The sequence below is a fragment of the Sapajus apella genome, unplaced genomic scaffold, assembly GCF_009761245.1.
Source record: "Sapajus apella isolate SASKATOON/1434 unplaced genomic scaffold, GSC_monkey_1.0 scaffold4, whole genome shotgun sequence".
Taxonomy (NCBI): Eukaryota; Metazoa; Chordata; class Mammalia; order Primates; family Cebidae; genus Sapajus; species Sapajus apella.
The window spans coordinates 41,850,076-41,877,564 of record NW_022436944.1 but is presented as its reverse complement, the minus strand read 5'-3'; the positions used below and the strand labels follow the sequence as shown (position 1 = coordinate 41,877,564).

The 27,489-nt window shown below is 37.0% G+C and overlaps 1 protein-coding gene and 1 long non-coding RNA gene across 5 annotated transcripts in view; both read left to right on the top strand.

Annotated features, from left to right (window-relative positions):
* The window catches only part of ZNF385D (zinc finger protein 385D), a 711,674-nt gene that overhangs the window by 484,368 nt on the left and 199,817 nt on the right, over window positions 1-27,489 (top strand). The gene's annotated exons all lie outside the window — the stretch shown is intronic.
* On the top strand, window positions 725-18,230 carry LOC116537403. The gene is made up of 2 exons (XR_004263113.1): window positions 725-6,699; window positions 11,995-18,230. It is a non-coding gene; the product is annotated as an uncharacterized LOC116537403 (long non-coding RNA).

Here is a 27,489-nt window from a genome sequence, read left to right as displayed (position 1 = left end):
GCTAGAGTGCAATGCCATGCTCACGGCTCATTGCAGCCTCGACCTCCTGGGCTCAAGTGATCCTTCCACTTTGGCCTCCCTAGTAGCTGGGACTACAGGTGTGTGCCATCATGCTCAGCTAATTTTTGTATTTTTTGTAGAGATGGGGGGTCTTGTTAGGCTCCTAGGCTGTTCTTGAACTCCTGGGCTCAAGCAGTCCACCTGCCTGAGCTTTGCAAAGTGCTGGAATTACAGATGTGAGCCACTGTGCCCAGCCATTTCCTTTAATTAAACACTAATGCCACTGGTTTAAAACATTAACAAAGACATTATTATAGTATGAGATCATAGATTTATTAGGTTTAATAAACAGGGTCTGAATAATGCAATGTATACATTGTGGAAAGTTTGGAGTTAGAGAAAATATGTAGTTCTATTCCTGATTATACTTTTTCCTGTTTACTAGAATCACTACAAGAATACAATGCTAACACATCCACCTTTGGGAATCATGATAAATTTATTGATTGTGTAAATAAATTAAGATACCATTTGAGGCCTGGCACAGTGGCTCACACCTGTAATCCCAGCACTTTGGGAGGCCAAGGTGGGTAAATAACAAAGTCAAGAGATCGAGACCATCCTGGACAACATAGTGAAACCCCATCTCTACTAAAAATACAAAAATTAGCTGCACATGTTGGCATGCGCCTATAGCCCCAGATACTTGGGAAGTTGAGGCAGGAGAATTGCTTGAACCTGAGAGGTGGATATTCAGAGCAACATAAAGGCCTAAAGATAGTTATGTATCCAGAAGTCTTTGCAATGCTGTAGTAGTAATCTCTTGATGATGATGATTTATCCAGGTGCAGTAGTTGAATACAGATATGTGTATTAAAGGCTTTTTCTCCTGCCCTACTTCTTTGCTCTTTCTTTCTTGTTTTGTTTTGCTTTATTTTTGGTTGTGTTGTTTTGTTAGTATAGTTGTTTATATGAGTGTTACTGTAATTAATATAGTTGATAGTTTTTCAGTATTTTTTACTTACTCCAATTTAAAGTTTCATCATTATGACATACACAGTAATTTGGCTTGCATAATGCAAGTGCTATAGCCAGTTGTTATTTGAAGTAATTGAATAACGGTTAGTAGAATAAAATAAAAACTGCTCTACTTCTAGCAATTTAATTTTGCTGTTGTATTATAAAGGACCCAAGCGAGTTTATACATATTGCTCTTCTTTATCTGCTTTTAACTACCAGATTCTGCTAACTAAAAAACTGATAATTTTTCTGTTAAGTCTCTAGAATATACCAAATTTTAGACTTCTGTATATTTTCATTTCGAGTGTTAAAAATATTCCATTCTAATAATACCACACATTTGTTCAAAGTAAATGTATTAGAGTAAATGGAAAACAAAACTTCCCTATGAATGAATTCATCAAGTAAATGAATAAAATAGATAGAATGCAAATGTCCCAGTTATTTATATTCTGATATTTGACTAAGATACATGAAAAATAATTTCTCAGGACTTCACATTGCTTGATGACAATGTAACTTGATTCCAATTGTCATATAAAACAATAGTTTCTGTTTTGCTTCCCCAAATTTTGTCACATCCAATCCAGCAGAGATGATGTATGATCCACCACAAATTAGGGAAAACAACGGTTCGTGTCAGCTGAATCTGAAAATACATTTGTTATATCTCATTTCTTTGGTTTCCTTCATTAAAGAATACACTCCGTGGGTCCAATTCAGATTGTACATTATTGTTCAATCTCCCAGAGCAAAACACTATTATGTTGCCTTTCCCCCCAGTTAATGGCATTCCATTGGAAATTAAATTAACGCATTTTATGCAGAATTGTTTTGAATTGACAAAAATCAGCATGAGAAGTAAGTAAAAATTTAATATATTTCCTAAGGGTTTAAACTAATGGTGTAAACTCAGTAAATGAACAAATTAAGAATGCTAGTGTCAAATTGGCCACTTTTAGTTAAAACTTACCAGTTTTGTTATCTCATCATTATGAGCCAGCTCCTATGATGCTTACCAAAATCTAACATTATTTTACAAATTTGTTTGTTTAATATCCATCTTTTTAGCACTAGAAATACGCTCTCTGAGGGTAGAAATGTTATTCTAAATTACCCCCCACTAATTTTTAATTGGCTTTCTTTCCCACTACAAGAATATAATCTCTGTGATGGTAGGAATTGTTATGTTTTATTCACCACAGTGTCACAGTGCCTAGAATAGTGCCTGACACACATTTGGAATTTAATAAATATTGGTTAAATAAGGGAAATATTTACTGGATATTCACAACTAGATATACACAGCATACTAATAAACTTATGTAACTTTGGATTTTAGATAAAGTCCAAATTAATAAGGATCTGCCCCTAAGACGCTGAAGGCTCAAATGAAATGCTTTTGTTTTCATAAACATGATGAGATTGTATCCTTAAAAATATGATGAGATTGCATCCCTAATATGTTGTTTTGAGCATTATCCCAATGCTTACCAGAACACCTTCTTATGTTAGACCCAAGTTCTGGCATGAGGAAGTTTCCTCTATCTCAAATCCTGACTTAGTTTAAAAAAAAGAAATCCAAAAAGTAAAAAGTTTTGGGAGCTGGAATTCCCTTTTGATGTCCATCTTTAAAATTAAAGAAGCTGAGGTTTGAAAAGGCTGTTAGATTGCCCAAGTCACCATGGGTATTTTGAAAACTGCATGCCATTATACATTTTTTTTTTTTTAATGGAGAAAAGGGAAAACTACCATCAGCACAAAGAGAAGAAAATGTTATCTATGGTGATCTCCTTGATGTTAAAGATGGTATTTTCTTCAAAAAGGGATTTAAAAAAATATGATTGATTTCAAATACATCAACTCTCCATTTATAATGGTAGTAGGGTGGGGAAAGAGGCTGGTAAGAGGTGCGACTGCTATTGTGATCATATTGAATATAGGAAGTTCAGACATCTGTTCTGAAAATATTGATTGCTATAAGGTAGTTTAGGGTTGACATGTCTTGGAAGGGTAGGAGAGAAGAACTCTTAATCTGTGTGACCAAGGCTGCAAGGAAGCAGGTGAGGAGCCAGATGCTACTGCTCCCAACTGTCTGCTGATGTGCAGCATGGAAAAGGAAATTGTCATCAGGAAGCTTCTATTCAGTGTTTTCATGTGAGTGTATATACCTCACTTTCCCTGAAACCCCAAACATACACCCACACATGGTAATGTTCCAGATCCTTAATACAAACCATTAAATATAAATGTCCTTTAGAATGTTCCCTCATTGAAAGGTTGTTCCCTGGTGTCTATTTATGAAACTACAAAACTCGGTAGATGATTTGGACTTTTATCTTATCTTCACCACCCACTAATGTGGACTTGGGCAATTACTTCTTCTCACTAATTTCCCGTATCTCCTCTTTAAAAGAGAGACACCAATAGTACCTACCTTACTGGGTATGTTAGAGGACATAAACCCATAAATACTGTGATTAACACATAATATGTGCTCAGTAGATATTAGTGATGGATATTATGATGATAGTGACAATGACAATAAAGAGGAACTTTCATTCCACATTTCTGATGAGAAAAATGATCAGAAAGTCATCATAACATCCAAACTATAATATGTTTCCCAGTTTGTTCAACCCATGTTTCTATTTTAAAGATGTGCAGAGTGAGGCTCAAAAAGATGAAGAGTTGCCTAAGTGTACAAAATATGTTAGTGATGCTGGGAGATGGGAGGTGTTTCAGAAGTGCAGTTAAATTTTTTTAAAATAAAGGTGGTAGGTTTGAACATTCTGATTTTCAATGCTGGTTCTACCATTTCTTAGCTAAATAAATAAATTTTGAGAAAAATTCTTAAATCTTATTATCTTAATTTTTCTCTGTGGCCAATGGCTACAATAATGATAACATGAACTTCATAGGGTGGTTGGGAGGACACAGTGGGGAAAAATGCAGAGAGGGACACTTTCTCCATAGGTGCCCCCAGAGAAAATATTATAAATACAATGAATATTTAACCACATTATTGCAGTAAATATTGTGATGGGTTTCCTCACCTTTATTTGGCAGCGACTAATGAGATGATGTCCGAATGCAATTCCGTGAAAGCAGTTCTAGAATCAGCCAGTCCAGTGTGTTCCAGTTTTGCCTCTTTCTGCTTCATCCCACGACTAGACATTCAAAAGCCAGAAGAGTTTGCTATGTGTATTGCATCTTAGATTCCTTTCTCTGGTAAATCATGGGAACCAGTGGCAAACAGAGCTTAAAAGAGTAGCCCAAAGAAGAGGCTCCCCATCTTTTGGTGGAATTTGAGGCCACCTTTCCTAGAAGGAAGCCTGAGCAAATGCTGATTAGACTAAAAACAAAAACAATACAACAAAAAAAACTCCACATGGGCAGACAAGAGAATGTACCTGATTAAGCTGTCATTGACAGCAGTTGCCACTACTTGGACAGGTAGTCATTTTTCATGTCTTTATTCTCTTCATCCTCACAGTGAACAAGGGAACATAAAATACATGTGTTCATTTTTTTCTTACGCTTTAAGAATGAACTTTCTTACCTGGTAATAGACAAATAAACCTAGTGAAAAACATGGACATGAGAAGTCAATGTTTACAGAATGTTGTGTAGGAAGGATCAGCTTCTGTAGGCCCCAACCTCCACCTGCAATTCTATGCCGGTGTGGCCAGAAGAGACCTGATAAAGAACACTGCACATTTTTTAGCTCTCCTGCCCATAGCAAATAATGTTGACACATCACAACTTTTAGGAAGTCTTCAAGAAAAGAGAAGGGGGAACTTCCCCAAAATGTCAGACTCACTTACCCCAGAGTTGGCTGGGAACAGATCACAAGGAAAAATGTTTTTTTAAAAAGATGCCTGATCCTCTGCATTTTAGCCAGCCAAACCTTGCTGATTATCTGTTCATTGTAATGTTCAGTATTGCTTGCCAGAGAGGTTTTCTTTTGTAGAAATGTTGTTGGTCTTGTTTTTAATAGTCATTTCTCAGGCAAAATGTGAGTGAAAAGGAACACGGAGTCATAAACATGGAGCTGGAAAGGATATTATAGGTCATATTTAAGAAGGCATACACACACACACACATAATTTTAGTAGAGTCACTGGCATAATAAGTGCTATAGAAATTTAGCTATCAGTATCATTATTAATAGTACTTCTATTCCTACTTTTGTTCATGGGTCAGAATCACCTTGGTTGCTTATTACAATTCAGATTCCCTGGCTCCTTCTCAGACTTACCAAGCTAAAATTGTACACATCCTGGGGAATCTGTAGTTTGAGGGAGATCTCAGTTTATTCCAATGCTGACAGCCAGGCAGTAAGCCACAAAATGGAATTTAGCAACCACTGACAAACTCACCTTCCTTTTTAGGCAGGGAATAAATTGAGACTTGGAGACATTAAGAAACCACCTTTTTTTTCTTACAGATTTTTTTCTTAAGTCTAGATTTTTCATATAAACTACCACAAATCCTTTTTCTCCAAGAGTACCCTTTAGGAAATGAATAAAAATGACTCGCCTAAGGTAGCACAATCAGTTAGTGGCAGACTAAGGAATAAATCCTCCTTGTTTTCCACTGCCAGTTCATGTTTTCTCCCTAGAACCACACACCCTTCCTCAGTTAATGCCACTTGCCCTAAAAGCAAGGTTGTTGCTTGTGTGCAATTAAACTGAATCCCATCTAACAATGAAATGCTACCTTAAAGCCCATGGCGTGGGAGTGAAGACTTTTTGCAACAGCCTTTTACTCAATTCTAGCTTCAGGTTTCCTATATGTATTGCCATCCTCCATGCTTTTCAAACTTTTAAAATCCAGTAGCAGCTATTGCACAGGGCTTTATCCACAGTGTTAGGGCAGAATGGAAAAAGCAATTGTTGATGTCAGTAGTAAACTCATTCAAGCATTGCTCAATTTTGTCTCGCAAATCTTAGACAAAAGATTATTAATATATTCACAAAGAAGGCACTTGACATTTTTTATCATTCTGCTCTGCTTTTGTCAGCACAACAAAATTTAAAATAAACTCTAGATCAGATTATATTTATAGTTTAAATCAAAATCTACCCTTATTGTTGCTTCATTCAAAGGCACTTAGGTGACCAGCAGGCCTCTTTCCTTATAAGTGACTGGAACGGCAAACTTTAATAGAAAATTTCCTCCCACTCTAGAACAGTAGATAATTCCTGAGTAAAGCTTACTCCAGCTGCATACATTTTGATGTTTCATGGGAAAATCATGTAGACACATTATTGTACACTGCTTAAGGCAACCGTTTTGAACTTGTTTTCTGCATTTTACTTTTCCTTTATTCCGATTCTGGTGTTTGTGATAGCTTAGATTTATATAGCATAGAAGCCCCAATAAAGAAAGAAGTATAGAATTTCAGTGCTGGGAATGAGATAGATGGTGATAAATAGATACTTGATCCGATTAATAGACCTGATTTTCACAGCATCTTTTTTTGTCTTGTAAACATTCAGCTTCTCTTATTTAAAAAAATAACATAATAAAGGATCGTTCTTGATGCGGTTCTGGATCCAGTATAAATTGAAGCATGTGGAGGCCTTAGAGTACAGGGGCTGGGCAGAGCTTCCTCATTAGTTGTCCCATAGCATAGTGGGTCCTAGACTTGACCTTCACAAACCAGTAGTAATGGTTTATGACTTTCGCACACGCACACACACACACACGCCACACACACCTCTTTGAACCAGCACAAGGTTGCCAATATTTAATTTTGCCAAGTAAAGACATTGAAACAAATAGCCTAGCAAAATCTATTAATGTCATTTTATTTAAAAATATATTTAACACCAAAAAACATAATCTTAATGGGGGAAACAATCTTGTAATTCTGGTTATTCAGTTGTATAGGGAAAAAAAAACTCCCTACACGGTCCAAAAAACAATTTTTTTTTTACTGTGAAACATTGAAAATCTCATTATTGATAGTCACCGAATCCCTAATTAACAGTCTTTTCCCTAAACCCCTCAATACCCAGCTCTTTTCTACAGGCTTATCAGGATCACATTGATGTGTATTACCTTCAGAGGAGGTAGTACCTTCTGAAGGTAATGCACTGAGCCTTACCTTCAGAGGAGGAATGAACTACAGTGGTCAAGGTTGGTCACCAATGTAGTGATGGCAACAAAGCCTTAAAACTCCTCAGTGCTTTCCTCTGCCACAGCCTCTGGGAATCTCTACCTGAAATCAGACAGGAACATCCCACAAGAAGCAAAGGAAATGTCACAGATCAGAAACAAATATTATCTTAAAGATGACATTTCATGCCCTACATAAGTAAGCCATTTTATTACTTAAATTTAATGACTATCATTTTTCCCATTTGTATTCTGTGTTTACATTACACGGATCTTTTGTGAAGATTGTGAGAATATATGTAGCATAGTTCCTGGCACAGTAGCAGCTCTCGATCCTTGTTAATTCCTTTTCTTCCTCATTCTGTCATGTTTTTAGCAAAGGACACATATTAGGGGCTTCTGTGTGGGTTTGCTCTATAACCTCTGCCTTTGAAATACCTTGGACCAGTAGATATAAACTCTAGAATCCTCATAGTATTCATAGAACAAGGGCTTTGGACTAGGCAGACCTGGTGTGGAATCCTAGGTATATGACCTTGGGTGATTTGTGTGACCTCTCTCAATTTTATTAATAGTTTCCTCACCTGTAAAATGGGAATTATATCATTTATCTCAGAGAGAAGTTACGAGAATTAAGTGGAGATACAAAGTGGAAAGGACCTAACCAATACTAAGATTTAAATAAAGTGTTAGCTTTAAGAAACCTGAAAGGAGGGGTAATTTGAATGATAATTTCACATTGCTTTGACTACCGTGGCAGCTCTAACGAATAGAACTGTCTGTGATAGTAAAAGTATTCTATTTTTGTCTGATGTGGTGGATACCCACTGTGTGCTACTGTTGAACATGTAAAACATAAAACTAAAGTTTTAGTTTTAATTAACTTAAATTTTAATAGTCACATTTAACTAGAGTCCATGATCTTGGACAGCACAGGAATAGAAGCTATATGACTTTTTAGTATCTCAACTAGTCATCAAAATGGCAAAAAAGTGAGTTCTGAACACTTTGCCAAGGACCAAAGTTGTGGCCAAATTAAGACTCTTTCTTCTAATGTAAGCAAGTAACATTATTCTCTTGACTATTCAAATTTTTAAATGAATATGTATGTTTTTGTAGCCATCAATGAAGGAATAGAAAAATGTGGCTAAGTATTCTTGTTTAAGAGAACTGGATTCAGATGAAGATTGTGTGAATGATTTTGTCACAGAAGGCCAAAAATCTTTAGCACCAATAGTTTAGGGACTTTCCACTTCAGTATGCCCTGCAAAATTCTCATGTCATCCTTTATGATTGTCCTCCTTTGGATCATTTCATATATTAACTGTCAATGAGAAGGGCAAGAGCATGTAAAATGCCTGCATCTGAAAAATGTGACCCTTGGGAAGACTTAGGAAGTCTCAAACCTTAAAACTGGAATCATTTCCTTTGCTTCTTATTTATAAAGTTAATTAGATTATATCCTTAGCACTTTATCTAAAAATAAAGATCTATCAAAATATTTTTAAGTATTTTCTAAAAGTCAATTTTGATCTATATTGTTACATTATAACAAATTTACTTTTTAATTTTTTTAATTATTATTTTACTTTATTTTCTCGGGTATATGTGCAGAACATGCAGGTTTGTTACATAGGTATACACATGCCATGGTAGTTTGCTGCATCTATCACCCCATCATCTACATTAGGTATTTCTCCTAATGCTATCCCTCCCCTAGTCCCCCATCCCCCAACAGACCCCAGTGTGTGATGTTCAAAAAAATATTTGAAAGATGGGCAGGAGATATATTATGAGAATATTTATGCACGAATGGATGCTTACAAAGTTCAATTTTTATAGAAGCTTTATCCCTCCTTTTAAAGCCTGTGTGATTGGGGATGCAGACAAGGTGAGTTTGGCAGGTCACTCTAAGGAGAAGGAAACTTTTATCTCTAATCTTTAATGGATTCAAACTTGGCTTCAATTTGGAAACAGGAAAAAGTTTGGCAGCTGCAGTAAGACTAGTTGAAATGAGATGCTATTTCCTCACCTTCCAGGATTCAGATTGCAACTGACTCATGGTTTTCCTGGAATGCCCAGCACTGCATGCCGCTTGAGTTGGCTCTTCTGAGCTTGGTAGGTGAAAGCGGGGAGTAATGGTTTCCCCGCTAAGTTCTAAGTAGGCACTCCAGGTTTCTCTGGAAAGTTGTGAAGGCAGCAGTTCCCCAGCTCTCTGGATTTCCACCAATCCAATTCTTGCCAGCAGTCATTATAAAGTCTCAGAGTACGATTATTTGTCAGATTTCTGTCATTTTAAAAGAAACTAAGTCTCTTTCAATGCAGGTAACATATCTTTTTCATCTTTTATGTGTATCTGTCTGGCTGGAAACAGCATTGTTATCTTTATTGCAGTGCTTTATGGGAAAAAAATTCTTCCTTTAATGTTCATATTGAATATAGGACTAATTTTGGAGGTCACCCAGAAAAGCAGACATATGACACAGTGATCACCCACGCAGGACAAACTTTGGCTCCGTGCTAAGGTTTGTGGCCAAACTGGGTAGCTCCAAGGGCAGAACAAGCTGTAATTTCCAAAACTGTGTTGTGATGTCAATCAAGAGCACTTTTATGAATAGAGGCATCTCTTAAAATAGTGCTGTTGGTTTCCATAAATTAAATGATGTTGATTGGTTGCATGTGAAATGGGAATAAGAAGCTGAATTGGATAATTTTAACATTTTCTGCACTTTATCTGGTTCCATCTTGACTAGATTTATGGTTCAATCCGTTTATGTCTCTGAAAAAGCAGATTACCATATAAGTCATCGTAAACACATTCTTTTCTCAATACACCCTGATTATTTTAACATATTTGTGCTTTTTACTTCAAACCCATCAGCATGCATAATTCTGAACTAATTTTGTCAAAGTTACATTGCTTTACTTTTTCAAGAAAGAGAGTCTTCAGCTCAAATAGTCATGGTAAACTGGGGAACATGATTTAAAATCAGTATCATCAGGCCATATATTATAAACAGAAGCAAAGCAAAACTGCTGTGGTATCTGCAACTGTACCACATACTGTAGTGATATTTTAAGGATCACATGCACAGAAAATCGTGTGGTGTTTTGTTTTTGTTTTAAGAGACAAGGTCTTTCTCTGTTGCCCAGAGTGGAGTGCAGTGGTGAGGTCGTAGCTCACTATGGGCTCAAGTTCCAGCATAGCTCTAACTCCAGGGCTTAAGCGGTCTTCCCACTTCTGCTTCCTGACTAGCTAAAACTACATGCATGCACCATCATGCCTGGATAACTACTTAATTTTCTTGTAGAGATGGAACTTGCTTGTTGCCCAAGCTGGTTTCAAACTCCTGGGCTCAAGAGATGCTTCTGCCTAGGCCTCCCAAAGCACTGGGATTACAGATGTGAGCCATCATTTCAGAAAAAAAAATACAAATATTTGTTTTCCCTGAGATTGGTTATTAATGTGTAATAAAAGCGTTATAAATGCCAAACATCATTTTATGACCTATGACAAAGTACTAGAAGTATCAGTTACACATATGCTAGGTTCTAGATACTACATGTAAGTGCTTGAACTACATTATCTCTTTGGAGTTGCACAGTAACCCAGCAGGGCCGGTGCTTTGTATTCTTTATATACAGATGAGGAAACTGAGAGCCCGTAAACAGCAGAGCTCTAAGTAAATGAGGGCAGTCTAAAATCTGAAGCCCTGCACTGGAACATGTTACACTGCCTTTAACTATATAAAATAGTAGTTCTTCTAGCTGAGAAAGTTGTTTTAGCATCATCTTGTTTCAGTGACAAGTTGGGAAAGAAAAGCTAATAAGCATTTTCTTTTTCATCTGGGCAAGCTACATAAAATTGTGATTCTCCTTTACCATTACATTTCGCTTTCAGCATCCACATAAATCATGGTGAAAGAACAGATAAATTCATTTAGAGACATGAATTTTGGTTAAAATAAGCCTAGGTTATAGAAGTATTATAGCCATGATCAAACAAACTGATGACTAAGCAAACTATATTATTTATTTTAGATGAGAAAGCTAAATAATAATCATGACCAATATAAATTGAAATAAGACTTTTTGAACTGTATAGATGGACTGAACTCAATACAGAAAATTACTTAATGTGTATGAACACTTTCTTATCTGTCATATCATACGAAGCCTTTAACATCTCAATACGTCCTTAGGAGAAAGAAAGGTCACGTATAATTATCTCCTTTTGATGGGTGAAAATCTAACTTTCAGGATTTCTCTCCTAATAAGTGGCCAAACTACAGTTTCAACCTTGATCTCTTCACTCAAAATTTAGGCCTTAATTTATTCCATCACTTGACTTCTCAAAGCATTAGCCTTCCTTTCTGCTTTGACAGGTTCAGTACCAAAGTAAGTGAAAAAGCAAGCCTTGGAATCTGGAAAGTTTATAAGCAAATGACCTCTGTGGACAGTGTTAACTGTTTGTGTCAAGGCAAATTGGAGATGTTGAAAGTTTGAAGACAATTGCTTTTATTTTCTTTCTGATGTTTTATTTTTCAGTGCCTTCCTCCTTAATCACTTTTTTCCTATTAAAATATATTCATCTTTTATCTATGATAAGAGCTAAGGGACATTTTATGACATCAGAGTCTTAATTTGAGCACACTAAAAAATGAGTGGAAGCTCACGATGTCTCCTGTAAAAACATTGCATACTTTATTAGCAGGTTGAGTCTCTTCTGGACTGTAAAATGACAAAGCACATGTTCCCCGCTAAGGAATGAAAAGCAAAACAAAAATACAAAAAAATAAAATCCAGAAGAGTAATACATTTCCTCTTGTAGACTAAGTCCAAAGAAAGCACACACACACACACACACACACACACACACACACAGTGGTAACAGGTTGGAAGGGACACTTCAAATTAATACAAGAACAGAAGATGTAAAATTAGTAATCAAACTGGGAGCCTTTTGTGATGAGAGCAGCAAATGCGCTTGAGTATCTCAGAAGATAACAGGTTACATTCATTTTTCCTTGGTAGCTAATTTAACTCTCCTGTTTTATAGCTCACATGCCTCTGTCCTTGCATTATTAGCTAAGTCGACATTTCTCACGGAAAGGTCGTCCTTAGTGGTGATCATTTGCTGCTACATAAAGCAAACAACACTGCACATACATACACACACACACACAGGAATTTTTTTTTAAATTGATGACACAGAGAATTAGCAGTTTCTTGCTCACTGCCTTGTCAACATCTTGGATTTTTATCTCTAGTAGCCACTGCTGTGGCCTGCCTTTAATGACTCTACTTTATGTTTTACCATAGCTGCTACTAAGGTGTGTTTTATTTTTTCCCCACCACAAACTATTCTTTACAGAAGAATGTTAATTAGTAACTGATAGACATAAAGATTGCCAGCGACAGCCCATTAATTCCATTTACTTTAATAGGACTTAGAACTTAGCTTGCAGTACAGCTGTATTCAGACTGGATTATAAATGTAATTTTTTGCATCATTAACTTCCCTGATTAATCTTAGACAGCAAATGCATAATTTTCAGGGGAAAAAGCCACCCAGTATTTGCAGCAAGGAGTCCGGCTTTAAAAGTTGTGCTTTTGCAGCCTTCCTATTAACATGATTGCAAGTAGCACAGGTTTTTACAAGATAAAGATTGCTTACCATTGCTTAACGGTTAACCAGGTATTTCCTGCTTCGGAAAATAATGTGTGTGTGTGTGTGTGTGTGTGTGTGTGTGTGTGTGTGTGTGTGTACGTACGTACGCGTGCCTATGTGCACAGTATAAGCACACAGGCACATAGCTTTGCTTACCTACAATGTTATTCACTTACAATGATTTTGCATAGTAATAGCATAGTGTTAAGTGGTTTGCATGTGTAGCTTTCCCTTTCAGGGCTCTGGGTCCCTTGTCAATGCTGCCTCTTGACACTGTTATGGAAAATGCCTCTTGCTGAGACATTTCAGGGGTTAAGTGTACTGGCAAGCATTGTGTCACAACCACCCATGTCCCTGTTGGGTATATGACTCAGGATTCAGCCTATCCGGCAAAAATGAAACTCAGAATCAGATAGATTAAGGGCATTCAAATAAGAAAACTAGTGGGCTGAGACTGAAATATTTTGCCTGGCATTCAGTGCTACACAATGCTAAAAGGACAGGCTGATGTGCTAAAGGGAAAATGCCCTGGCATACAGGTAGTATGAATCCCAGGCTGTATGCAATAGCTGCTTTGAAGGGTGCCAATCATTGTCTTGTTAGTATAAAATGGCACTTTATTCACATAAAGCTTCCTGCTAGGGAAGATGAGAAAAAAATCTCACCCCAATCTTGTGCCTGTCACTGAAAAGAGCCACTAAGAGGGGATTTCGGAGATGAGGGCAGAGGAAGAGAAGGTTTTAAAAATTCTCTTCTTTTTAGGACTTTTCTGTAATGAGCTATGATGATTCATTTGATTAGTGGTCAGCCCCATCTCAAGCATCTTTCCTTTGTTTTGGAAAAGATATTAGAGGACCAGTGCCTAGATCCTTTTTGGCTGATTTAAAATACAAAGTAGACAGAGATTTTTTAGCCAGACTGCTTTTATTTCACACATAAACTTCCTCATGCTGTATTTCTGGTGTACACTTCATTACTTTCTAAAATAACTTTTCCTTATGTTAAAATATGTGCACATTTTTTGTAGACAGGCCCTTGAATACCTACAATGTCAATTCTTAGAGCTTTTAGTCCAGTTAATCATACCTGTGCATTAGATTTTTTTAGTATTCATTGAAGAGAGGTGCTGGTGGGGACCCAGAACCAAGGGCCTTCCGTGTCAGTACACATAAGTAGCCACTTCCCCTCATTCTTTCTCAGGCACAGTGTGTACAAATTAGTAGGGATTGTAGTTACCAGAGTTCTGGACATCTCTTAATCTGATGCAGTTCCCCGAATCACCTTAGCAATTAGGTCTAGAATATAGTGGAGTCTTCCCCATCATTAGTCCCTCAGCAGACCAGGGCTGGGAAAACAGAAGCTGCTGCAGGTTTTGCAACCCTTACCACCATTCCCCAGATGGACAAAGACTTGTTCTCCTCAAGGAGTTTCTAATGGAATAGAGTCTGTCTCTGATAATAGTGCTAGTGTTAAACGGGAAAATAATGTGTACATCAGATTTGTGTTTTATCAATGTTGTTTTGGTTGGATGATGGGGTATGAATTTAGAAAGTAAAAATTACAGATATGCCTACTTGAACCTAAATACGCATGTGCTCATATGCATAGACACATACACACACAAACAAGATAGTTTAACATTTCAAGGCTTCTGTACTGTTAGGGACTAAGTGCATTATACCCATGCACAGCAAGCCAGTCACTGTGAGGATGGGTTTTTGCAAAAGATAAAAGATTGTATTTACAAGCCTGCCATGTGAGGAGATGAGAGAACAAATCTCAAATCTGCTTCCCCCAAAATAGTACTTGGGTATACCTATGGGATAAGAAACAGGACAGTCTAAAGTGTGGGGAGAGGTGATTGGTGGGTAGAGAGGATGAGGTAATTGGGGTCTCTGGGCAAGTGTAGTCTAGCTACATGGTTCGCTGTAGGACATGCGCAGAAAACGGCAGCATTAGCATGATCTAAGAGTAGAGTTCTGGTTCTCTGATGTCAGAAGTTCCCTCCTCAGGCACCTGTGCAGGCCCACTTGAAGGATTGTTAGTCTCAACTGGCTTGACCTTGGCAAGAGCTATCCCCCAGTTCCTGAAAAAACAACTTTAAATGCCATTGCTGTAGTGACCCATGGTCAGAGATGTTAGCTACAAGGAAGCCAGTGGGACTTTTAAGATTGACTAGATGTAAGTGATTAAAAGTAAGTAAGGCAGATATGTTGGATGGGCAGGTGAGTTTAGCTCTTGGTTTCGCTATAGTATTGCTTTATGTTGGGTAGATTTTTGTTCTTTAACTGATAGGCTTTTTTCCTTATATAAGATTCCCATCCTCACCAGTGTTTCCCAATTTATACCTAAAGAATCTAAGGTGTATTGATTTATGTCACTTTATATTTTAAAAATATATATTTGTTACTCATTTACTATGTAATTACTGGGATATAAAGATCATTCAGACATGCCTCTTTTTACCTAATTCAATCTGAATAGGGTACAACATGAATTTTCTAAGATTGCTATAACAAATTACCACACAACGGGTAGCTAAAAACAGCAGAAATTTATTCTGTCACGGCTCTGGAAGCCAGCCGTCCAGAATCAGGTACTGGCAGGACTGGCTCCTTCTGAAGGCTTTAGACGAGAATCCTTCTTTGCCTCTTCTTAGCTCCTGCAGGCTTCTGGAAATCCGTGGCATTCCTTGGCCTGTAGCCACATCACTCCAGTATCTGACTCCCTCTTCACATGGCCAACTTTTCCGTGCATCTGTCTGTGAAATCTCCCTTTGCTTCTATCTTCTGAGTACATTTACAATGGCATATAAGGCCCATCAGGATAATCCAAGGTAATCTCTTTCTCTCAGCATTCTTAATTATATCACAAAGACCCTTTCTACAAAAAAGTAAAATTTACTCTCTTGCTATATAAAATAATATTCATAGGTTTATGGGATTAGGACATGGACAGATCTTTTTTTTGCAGGGAGGTGGGGGACACCATTCAACCCACTGCATAGGAGAAAAGAAATAATTGTACCAGGAATCTTTCATTCACAGTGATAGACATGCTGTTAATTCAAAGTTAAAATCCCACAAATGGAGAACTGGAAGGGCCTGTACAGGTTGTCAGCTACAGAAAGCTTAAAAGTTACTTTCCTGGCTGCACACAACTTCTTAGGGGTGTAGGAGGGAAAGAAGGCCATTTTCTTGGCACCTCACCCAGTGTTCTTTCCCTTCTGCCGTGCAGTCTCAAAAATCTTAGCAAGGGCACTAGAGCTAAGTACTTTATAAAACAATATGATAGACGTCAAAGGACGTCAGTGCAACAAAGGACCTTAGCCGTATAATGGAGTGGCCAAGAGCATCTATTCTTGAACTGAATCTACTTTTCAATCACTGCTGTTTTGACCTTGAGCAAGATACTTAAATTCATGCTTTGGGTTTCTAAATCTGTGGAGCAAAAATTATAAAAGTACCTTTCTCTTGGGGTTGTTCTAGGAAGTGAACTAATATACATAAAGCATTGGGGGTTAGCTGGACCACAGGAACACTCTGTAATGTTAGCTGTCGCTAACAAGTATCTAATCCAAATACCTTTTTTTACAGATGCTCGCAGGAGGTCCTGAGAGTTGTGACTCCCTCAAGGTTACATAGCTAGTGAATAACAGAGCTGCGACTCAAACATAGCTGTCTCCAACCTAGTTTGGTTCTTTGCATGCAGCGGCCACATTACTCACACCCCCTTGCCAGGGAAAGTTTGACATAAAGAACTTAGGTTATTGTTTTGAGCACATGATAGCTGAGAGACCTCGCCATCAATTTTATTAAACGTAAGCTTAGAAATGAAAATTTTTTGTATCTTTAGTGGCTAGAGAAGCCAGAATTCTAATACTTAACACATTAAGGCTGGTAAATGTAGAAATTGTTATTGATGTCACAGGTTTCAAGGTCAGACAGGAGACTGCTCAAATTCAGGCTATTGCAAAAAGAAAAAAAATATGAGGTTTGTATTTTAAGATACATGATAGTGGAAAATCAATGTGTTCTTGTGATTTAGGCAGATATGATACCTTCTGACTTTTTTAAGACCTTTCAAAAAATGATCAGGGAAAGGAAGTAATAATTTGGATGTTTGCTACTATAAAGAATTCTATTGCATTTTCAGAAATGATGACAAAGTATGCATTTCCTTTTATAACATTGAAATCACAGCTTCAAAGTGACCTGTGTTAGTAATTATCATCTTATTTATCAAAAACATATAAAAATCATGAAAAGTATTTTGTTCTCTGTATTTAGACATTAAATGTTGTAGTTAATGAGTGCTATTTCTAGAGATGTTTATGATTGTTTAGGAGATGTTTTAACAATCCACATACTGAGTACAGCAAGCAATATGAAGTAAGCATGGGAACATGAATCTTTTTTATGATAAAACTAGTTAAATTTAAAGGCTGGACAAACATTTGTGGTTTGCAAGACTAAATATGCCTTTTTTTGTAGAGGTCACTTTAGGAATAAAAGTGTATTTTGCTGTGACTGGTTACTTAGCATAATAGTAGAAGGTCTCCCAACCTCCCTCAAAAATTCTCCTGCAAGGAAATTGATTTTCTGATGGAAGGTACTGAAGGGTATCTTTAGCATCAGTGGAGAAGCAACTAATTTAGCACTATCAGTGAGTTAGATATCGGTATATTCCAAGCAGTAAACAAAAATTAAGCCATTCCTTGCCCTGTTTCTATTAGTCAGATTCCTTTGCAAGGAAATATGAATTATGGTCACCCTGGACTCTCAAATCACCTCTGATATTATGTGTTCTCATCCCTTTGGTTGACCTTTAATGACATTGTGTACATTGTCATTATATGATTACTATTTTTCTTTTTCTGGTTTTCTTTTTAAATTCTTTTATTTTGCTCAATTTTTTAACCTTAAAGGAAAGGTTAGTCTTAAGGTAGTTTTTATTTAATTCTAATGGATTTCAGCTTATTTAAACTGAGAAAACTTAATACCTGATTACAATTTTTATTTTCCTGTTCTCCAAGAATTAATTCTATTTCTTAAATTTTCTACTTATTAATTCTGATTAGCTTTTCAGAAAGTTGTCTGTTCTTATCCTAGGTAAAGAAAACCACTCAGATTCTTGAAGCCATGTTTAGATTAGCTTGCTATGCCTTTCCCTTCTTTCACTGAATAATGAGGTCTTTGCAAATTGATTTTTTTAACTAATACACACACACATACACACACACACACATACATGCACATATACACACACACAATTTCTCCATTGTCCTTACAGTCATTCTCTCCAGAAATTAGATAGCGGAGGCTTATGAGATGGTTTAGCCATCTGCAACCCTAACCATCCTAAGGCTTTCAAATAGGAAATGAAAAATAAAGCAAAGGACAACTGAAAAAAACAGTAAAACTCTAGTGTTTTGATGTTGAAAACAACGGGTAGAGGGTAAAATCAAGAACACTCGAGTGAGAATAAAATATAGAAGTTAAATGGAGTAAATTCATATTTGTTGAATTCTTCTACGTGAGACTCTTTGTTATATTTTGACATGGGGCATACAAAGTTGAACAGAGACACCACTGTTACTAGTACACTCATGTTACTATTAACAAATGCCCAAGGCTGGGTAATTTATAAAGAAAAAGGTTTATTTGGCTTACAGTTTGGCAGGCTGTACACAAAGCATGGCACCAGCATCTGCTTCTGATGAGGGCCTCAGGAAGCTTCCAATTATGGCAGAAGGAGGAGGGCAAACAGGCTTATCACATGCTGACAGAGAGCGCAAGAGAGAGAGAAGAGGGAAGTCCCTGACTATTTTTAACAACCAGGTCTCGTATGAACCCATTACCATGGGAGGACACCAAGCCATTCAGGATGGATTCACTCCCATGATCAAAACACCTCCCACTAGGCCCCACCTCCAACAACATTGGGGATCACATTTAAATAGAAGATTTGAAGGAGGCAAATATCCAAAACTTATCACTTATCTTTTACCAAAAATGTTTTCTACTTTCCATTGTGGGAATTTTTGTTGACAGATGGCTATTCAAAGTACTGTGTTTCCCAGCTTTTCTGTGAGTAAAGCCATGTGTCTTGAGTTCTAGCTAAAATAATGTATCCATACCTGATAAAACTGTAGCTCAGGGCTGACTGAAAAACAAAAAATCACTCTATACCATTCATCCAAGTTCCTCCACACTCATGTCCACTCCTGTATGACTGTAATCAAGAGAACCCCTAGGGTGACTGTTAGGGTCTGAACTATGTTCTTCCAAAATTTGTATGTTGAATGTAAAAAAAAAAATTTTTGAGACAGTCTTGCTCTTATCACCCAGACTGCAGTGCAGTGGTGCAATCTCAGCTCACTGCAACCTCCGCCTCTTGGATTCAAGAAATTCTCCTGTCTCAGCCTGCTTAGTAGCTGGGATCACAGGCGTGTGCCCCCATGCCCAGCTAATTTTTGTATTTTTAGTAGAAACAGGGGTTTCACCATGTTGGTCAGGCTGGTCTTGAACTCCTGACCTCTTGATCCACCCACTTCGGCCTCCCAAAATGCTGGCCTTTTTAAAATACATTCACATTCAGCCATGGTGCATGAGCCACCATGGCTGAATGTGAATGTATTTTAAAATAAGGCCTTTAAAGAGGTATTTAAGTTGAAATGAGCCTCTCAGGGGAGACATTAATCCAATCTGACTGGTGTCCTTATAAGAACAAAAGATTAGGACAAAAAAGAAGAGACTCCAGAGTGTCACTTGACTCCTGAACACACAGAGGTAAGGCCATGTGAGGACATAGAAACAAGGTGGCCGTCTGTAAGCCCAGGAGTGAAGCCTCAGGAGGAGTCAGACCTGCTCACACCTTGATCTTGGACTTTCAGCATCCAAAACTGGAGAAATAAATTTCTGTTAGTAAAGCTACCCAGTCTATGGTATTTTGTTATGGCACCCGTAGAAAACTAATACAATGACATTGAAAACCATATGTTAAATGAGGTAGATCCTTTATCATCTAGGGTCCTTGGGAGACCATATAAATTAGTCTTACTTCAGGCCTGCCAACCCACCTATTATAATCTGCACAAGAGTTGAACCATCTCTGTGTTTAAGTCATTCTTATATTTGGGGTCCAACTCATATAGCAGTTTGTTTACCCAAGCCAGCAAATGTTGTTTCTGCATAAAACAACCTTCTAATATGGGGCAGTGGTGGCTCAAGTAAATGTGGATATGATGTGCATGGAATTGAGCTGTGGATTAAGAGTGTCTGTTCCCTTACAAGTTGATGTTTCTATGATGCATTACGTGCTTAGCTCCAACTTTCAACCCCAATATTCTCATTCTGTCTTACACTAATAAGACAAGGGTACATATTTACTGCTGTAAGGGGTCAAAGGGCCATTAAATGCATAAATAGAGGTTTACGTAATTATAATACTGGGAGGTTCACTAAGGGTCTTCCTGACCAAATGTTATGTTATGTTGGGTCCTCTTGTATGCTGTCAGTAACCTACAGAGGAAGATTTCCTGTGAAACTGATGAAGCTAATTTCAGGACCCCTTGCTTGTGAAACTTGCTTCTAAAAACTCAGGAAGGACCCTATCAATGTGTTCACATGGTCGCTTTTCTTTTAAACTGCCAAAAAAATAAGACTATAAAAACATAATTAATTAAAACATTTGTTTTGTTGTTGTTGTTGTTGTTTTAATCTTCTGACTTCTTTCTTCATCTGTCTTCTCCTGTTGAGTGGTCTTGGAGTAGCCCCCAGGCATTTTTAGAATCGGGCTTATGGGGAAGTTGAGTTGGGTATACATTCAGCTTGAGTTTAATGAAATGTATTCGTTGTGGTTTACAGTTACTTTCTTGTATAATGAATTTGATACTATCCATCCTGTTACAGAAATGACTTCTAGGAGCATTCTTTAAACTCACTTTCTAACTCACCTTGCAGTATAACAGATATGTTCAGGGTCAGAGTTTAAATCTGAATATGAACCTGTTGCTAAGAGCCTAGCACTGAATTCAGAGGGTGCTCTTAAGTACCTTGGTTTCAAAAAAAAAAAAGTTGCATGAAGATGTTTGTTTTTGACAGTTATTCAAAGCTAAATGGGTCCAAGATTGGGTGTATTTACTTAGAACTGTGACAATTTCTTACATTTAAGGTGCTTTTTTAATGGACATGTTAATTAATTTGAGCTCAGCAACTGCTTTGTGAAAAACTTGAGTAAAGGGAAGTGTCACCTTTTTTGAAAGGAAAACAGGAGGTTTAGATTATATAGATTCTAATAAATCATTTGATTTGGACACATGGCTTTTCAACAATAACACACGATGCAGAATAGATGTCTTTTGAGTTTTGAATCAATGGTTTCTCTTTCAAAATACTGTGGCAATTAATCTGACTTCTCATTACTTTTATATGTCTGCAACTGATATAAGAGCTAAATTATCCTTTGTGATTTGATAAATGAACAAATGAATAGGTTCTCCCAAAATGTAGTATACATATTTAAATATAATTCCCCTAATTGACCAGCTTGAAGAAGTCTTGGGTTTCAATTCTGCATTGAACAAATTATATGACCTCTCTGATTCTTAGTTTCTTTATTTGAAAATAGTTAATAATGACTACTTCACAGAATTTCCTGAAGATTAAATAATATAACATTGTGGACTGCCTAGAATGATGGTAACTTTCAGTAGATGCTCACTAGATGTGAATTTCCTTCAGTTTTGCATCCATTTTTATCAAAGACATAGCTGTAAGTCTAGTATTTATAGGAGTATATTGGGGTACAACAAGTAAAATAATTTGGTTGAATTTGTGCAAACCTGTCTGTCCTTTTAGTCAAGGTGCTCAGGTCTCAGGTCTTGATCATGGTAAAGCATCATGCCACCTTCAGGTACTTTTATCTTCCCTTCCTTCTATGTAACAAGACTTAACTTGATACCATTGTAGCAGAAAGCAATGAATAATTCATTGGCCCTTGACCATAAGGGTTCATGGGCTTGCAGCAAATTATACCAAATTAGAGTACATAGTTTTGTTTATAACATCTTCATTCTCCATAATAACGATACAGGATAGTATTTTAACATAAAGTACTTGTATTTTCAAAGTATATTCATATATATATATATTTATATATATATGTCATTTGGCCATAACAAAAAAACAGAAATAATTTTGTCATTTCTGCTTTATAGAAGAAAAATAAAGTGAAAATCAGCAAGGTTAAAACTTTTGTTCCAGCTCACGCAGTTACTAAGCATCAAGTCTCAGACTGGTCTTGAACTTGCCACATGGAGTTTGGGCTTTTTTTGTGGTTTTTGTTTTTCTCCCAGAAGGAGTAGCATAGTGGAAACAGACTGCCTGGATGGCAAGCACAGCTCTGCTCCTTAACCTCTCTGTGCCTCAGCATCCTCATCTGCAAAATGGGAAATGAAAATACATATCTCTATGGCAGAGAGATGGTAGGGTGGTTCCCATGAACCTCATCTTCTGGTATTCTGATTTGTGTGACCTTTCTAACTCAACATGGGCAGGACCTGTGATGTGCTTCTACTCAATAGTACTGCAAAGGAGACAGGATAAATGTGATCATGTGTATGTGATGATGTCACATAAGATCGTAACAGATGTGTAAGGAGAGTCTATTTCTTGCTGACTTTAAAGAAGTATGTTATCATGCTATAAGTTGCTTATACAAAGGGCCTTGTGACAAGAAATTTGGGGCTACGTCAAGCTAGCAGCACACAAGTGGCCTACTTCAACAGTCCACAGGAAACTGAATGTGAGGAAATGAATTCTTTCCTAGCCTTGCCTCAGATGAGACCACATTCCAGGCTGTTATCTTGATTGCAGTCTTCCAGACAACCCAGCTAAGTTGTGTCTAGACTCCGGATCCACAGAAACTGTGAGATAACACATGCATATCGTTTTAACCCAGTAAATTTGTAGCCATTTGTTATATATCAATAGATACCTAATACATCCTAGTAGACCTATTATGGAATCAAATCTGTTAATAGGTAAAGTGCTCATATCTATGCCAGGTACACTGTAATAACTCAATTAAAGTTAGTGTCATCTTGCTCTATTCCTTAATCCAGGAAGGGAAGGAGAGTTTTAGAGTCATATCCTGGTATTTGTGTTCTTATATAATTAGCACCACAATGTCTGTCCTTTGTTATAATAGAAGCTCATTATGAGGCATTTATAAAAACCTATTTCTATGTTTATGCATAAACACGTATTTTTTGGTAGATGTGACTATTGCCTTAATTGTCCTATAGGGTTTTTGAAATGAAGCAAGGCTACACAGTATTTAAAGAAAGTAGTATCATGGCTTATTAAATAAGGCATTTGATTACAAGTGACAGAAATACAAGTTGGCTTAGTTTAAGACAAATGGGAGATTTGTTTGTCGGTATAACTGGAAACAGTAAGAGTGAAGCTAAGGACATATAGAAGGAAGAATTTAAATATCCATCAGGCCGCTCTTTTCTTTTTAGTTTTTATTTCCTCTGTATTTCTCTCTGCATGTGAGTTCCATTTATCTTTGTGTGGCTTTAGAAATGACTTTAAGCCACTGGAGCGTATATATTAACAATTCCAAGACCACAGTGTCAAGGAACACATGTTCTTTTAGCATTCTGAAAAGAATCCAAGACAAGTATTGTTGGCCTCATTAGGTTCTCTACTAACACCTTGGACCAATGACTATTACCACCATGTGTCAGGCTTGATACTCTATAAGGCTCAGCATAGTTCACGAGCCCACCCCTATTTCTAAGGGGAAGGGATGGACCTATTCTTAGAAAGATGATGGGAAGACATGTTTGTAAAGTAGTCAAAATAGTGGTGGCAAGAATTTATTTGGCAACATTTTCCTCAAGTGCCTGGAATTTAAATATTTACTACTGGAAAATCCGATTTGGACAGCATTCTCCATAAATGAGCCATTTGGCTTGCTAATAGATTATTATGAAGCATAAATTGACTCTAGACTTCTGAATACTTTTTTTCTTATTATAATTAGTGATTCTGGAATGAAAGGCCTAGAGATTGAAATCTGAAAACAATTAATGGTAATTCTATCTATAGCTGACCCTAATTATTTAGCTCAGTTGGCGAGAGCTGTGTGTTAATGAGGCTGATATGGTGGGTAAATCCCTCTGTGGACCAGTAGGTTTTACTCTATTCTGGAATATGGACTTTATTCTAGTGTTGTTCTGAAAATGGCTGCTTTGGGATATGGGTCGGAATAAAAGTTATTTAGCACAATTCTCTTTGGCACAGGCGGGAAAACAACTCCCAGGTAACTCCTCATTAAAGTGCTTGTTACATTTATGAAGGACAGCACAATTATTTTCATATTAAATACCTAATTACATCTCATGATTCTCTGACTTATTATTGACAAGATGTTTAATTTTTTTTCCTCCTATGCCAGTGAAGTCTCATTATCTCAATACATTCATATACGAATGAATGATACTTGCTAGAAACTTAAACAAAGGTAAAAGAAGAACAATAAAATTTAATACTAATGACTGTGACAGGCCTTTTATTTCACAGCTAGATGGGGAACTACTTTTATTTTTAAATAGAATTTTGACTTCTACGTGAAACCAAAAGTCAAACTTTATCTAGAGGGTAAAACATGGGAAAAGTCACTCTGCAGATGAACAGAGTTAAAAACAAACCAATTGACATATTTTGAACTCTTTCTATGGGTCAGAAATTTTGGTAACCGCTTTCCATGTATTAATTTATTTTCATAGCAACTGTTTTAGAATTCTTTATTTTTAATGCTCTACAGCTGAGGAAGTAGAAGCAGAATAAGTAAAAATAACTTGTTGGATGTTATACTGATGCAAAAGTTTAAACCCAGGTAATCTAAATACAGAGTTCATATTTTTAACTGCTATCTGCAAATTCTACATTTTTAGTTATCTGGCTTACATTAATGTTTATGGTTTAGTAACCAGCAAATTTTACTAATGACAATCCTGAAAGACACACATAATTAACAGAAAAAAATTTACACTTTTTCATTATGGCCATTTGGCTACAGGTAACACAATATAATTCAGACTTGCTTATATAAATTATGGGAAGAATAAAGGGACATCTCCTGAAGCTCCAAAGTAAGAAAGATAATTAAGCCTCTCAAAAAGATGGGACCAGAAAGCTATCAGGGATCTGGCTTACTCTCTTCTCTCCAGAATTAAGGGGCTCTCAAATCTGCTTCTCTCTAGAGATGTGCAGTTGTCTTCCTCTGTCTCTCTTACTAGCTTCCCCTGCCCCACTATGCGCACTGGGCTACAGCCTAGGCTTCCCCAGGATGCTTTCATCCAGGCACTAACAGGACCTAAACCAGCATCTCCAAAACCCAGATATAAATTTCCGGGAGAGAGGCTGGGTGCCATCTTTTCAAGAACCAAAGGATAGGGAAGTTTTCCAAGAAGAAGATATGGGGACCAGAAATAAATGATTGGCAGAGGACATGGTTTGGCTTCATCAATATAATTATTCTCTGTAGATGACTTTGATAATGATAATCATAGAGTACTAGATAGAAAGAGTATATATTTTCTATGTATAGAAAGGTCTAGATTCAACTGAAACTTCTCCACTTACTAGCTGTGCTAGCTTGGGCTGATTTTATTAATTTCAATATGATTCAGTTTTATCATACATGAAACGACAATGAAAAAATGGCACTTACAGTTGTTGAAGGATGTCTTTGTCATTAATGCAAATTTTCCCCAACTAAACAATAAAGATCCATCATTTTTTTATAGATGAAATTAATATCATATTAATTTTTCTATATGCTTATTTGTATATCTATATGTACTTGTGTATATGTTTCTATTTATGTGTGTGTATTTGAGATGCCATTGATTACACATTATCAGTTTTAAGAATAATTTTGAGAACAGAACACACTTAGAAAGTTAATTTTGATTAATGTAAAAACATTTTCTACTCTGTAAGTCCCTCAGAAGTGAGAAATTGTTCTTAGGAGACTGCATTCCTTAATTTGCCTGATAATATATGATTTGCTATGAGTACACAAGAAGGGGAGTGAGAACAGGATACCCCTTCACAACAAGAAGCAGATGTAAGAACTTCATCCGTTTGCAGCAGAATTGATCAGAAGAAAATAGTTGACCCTTAAGTAACATCTCTTTTTGAAAGCTAGCAGCTTTCTGCCTCCAACATAGAAGTTAAATCCTAATTATCTCCACAGAGAGAGACGGCAGGGCTGTTCTGACAATGGGGTGGAAAGGTCTGATGGTGGAATTTATTTAATAGAAGCCACCATCACTGTCTTGCAGATGGCTTCCTATAATCCAGACCTTTTGTTTTCCAGTCCAGGTCCCCTTGTGGGAGGGAGACTGCATGACAGCGCACAGGTCATCTGTTCTGGGAGTAGGCGACCTGACCTTTCTCTGTTCTCCTCTTATTAGCTTTGCAGCCTTGAAGCCAATTTACCTTTTCAGGGCTCAGTTTCTTCATCTATATCAAATGCAATCTAAAGTCACCTATGGATCTAAAATTTATTAATGGTGTTCCATTTTGTACATCAAACGTATAGTATTTCATATATATTCTGTGGATCAGTCAGGGTACCAATAAGAAAAAGAAAATTTACTCAAAGCACTTAACAGAGGAGAGTTAATATAAAAGGGTTATACTCAGAGGTGAGTGGAAGGCTATAGGAATGAACAAATCATGTCAAGGCACCCAGAGGTGGTATCATGACCACCCTTGGTCTTGAAGGCAGAAGGGCAAAAGGGTACTATTGCTGGAGCCCAGAAGAGCAAGGGCTCTGTGGGACGTGCTGCGTGGCTTCAGTATGATCTTAGAAGTAGCTACTCTCAGACAGGTGTAAATGTTAGGAGATTATGTTCTGTGGCTTCTCTCATCTCTGTCCCTCAGTTCTCTTGTTTGTGCCTCAGATGTCAGGTGGAAAGAATGCAGATGATAGAGCTATAGACTGAGTCCCCTGGGTAACAGAGGATGCAAGAGAAAGACAGTAGAAGGGAGTGACCAACAGAGAATACCAGCACGGTCTGCACATTTTAAAATGTGCATTATATGGTTTTCCTGTGTTCGTGGATTATTTTGCATTGGATTAATCAAATGGATAGTGTGGATTAGAGGTGGGCTGTTTTATGAAGTATTTTCTGTTCAGATGTTTTAAGAAATCATTAAAGATCAGGGCAAGAATCTTCTGTGTCCCAATCCACAGCCTTAAAATTAATGAGAATTCACCTGATGGTAGCAATAAATAAATGAGATAGTTAACGAATCGTCATGTTAACTCTACAGGTGGTTGCTATTATCTCCATTTTACAGATAAGGAAACTGAGGCATGAGGCAGTCATAAATGCCATGGGAATCAGTCAGACAAAAATGCTGAAAGATTTCTGAAGAGACAGAGATCCCTTGTAGTTAGTGTGATTAGGAAAAGCTTAATTAACTAGCTTATGCCCATGTCTCTCTTTCTACCATTCTCTGTGGCTTGGCCCATCTCCTGTCATAGGCACACTTAGTTTCCTGTACCAGATCCCACCTGTGGCCAGGATTTTAGAAAATTTAATGATAAGCATAATTTAATTCACATTCTGCCATACTCCTCTT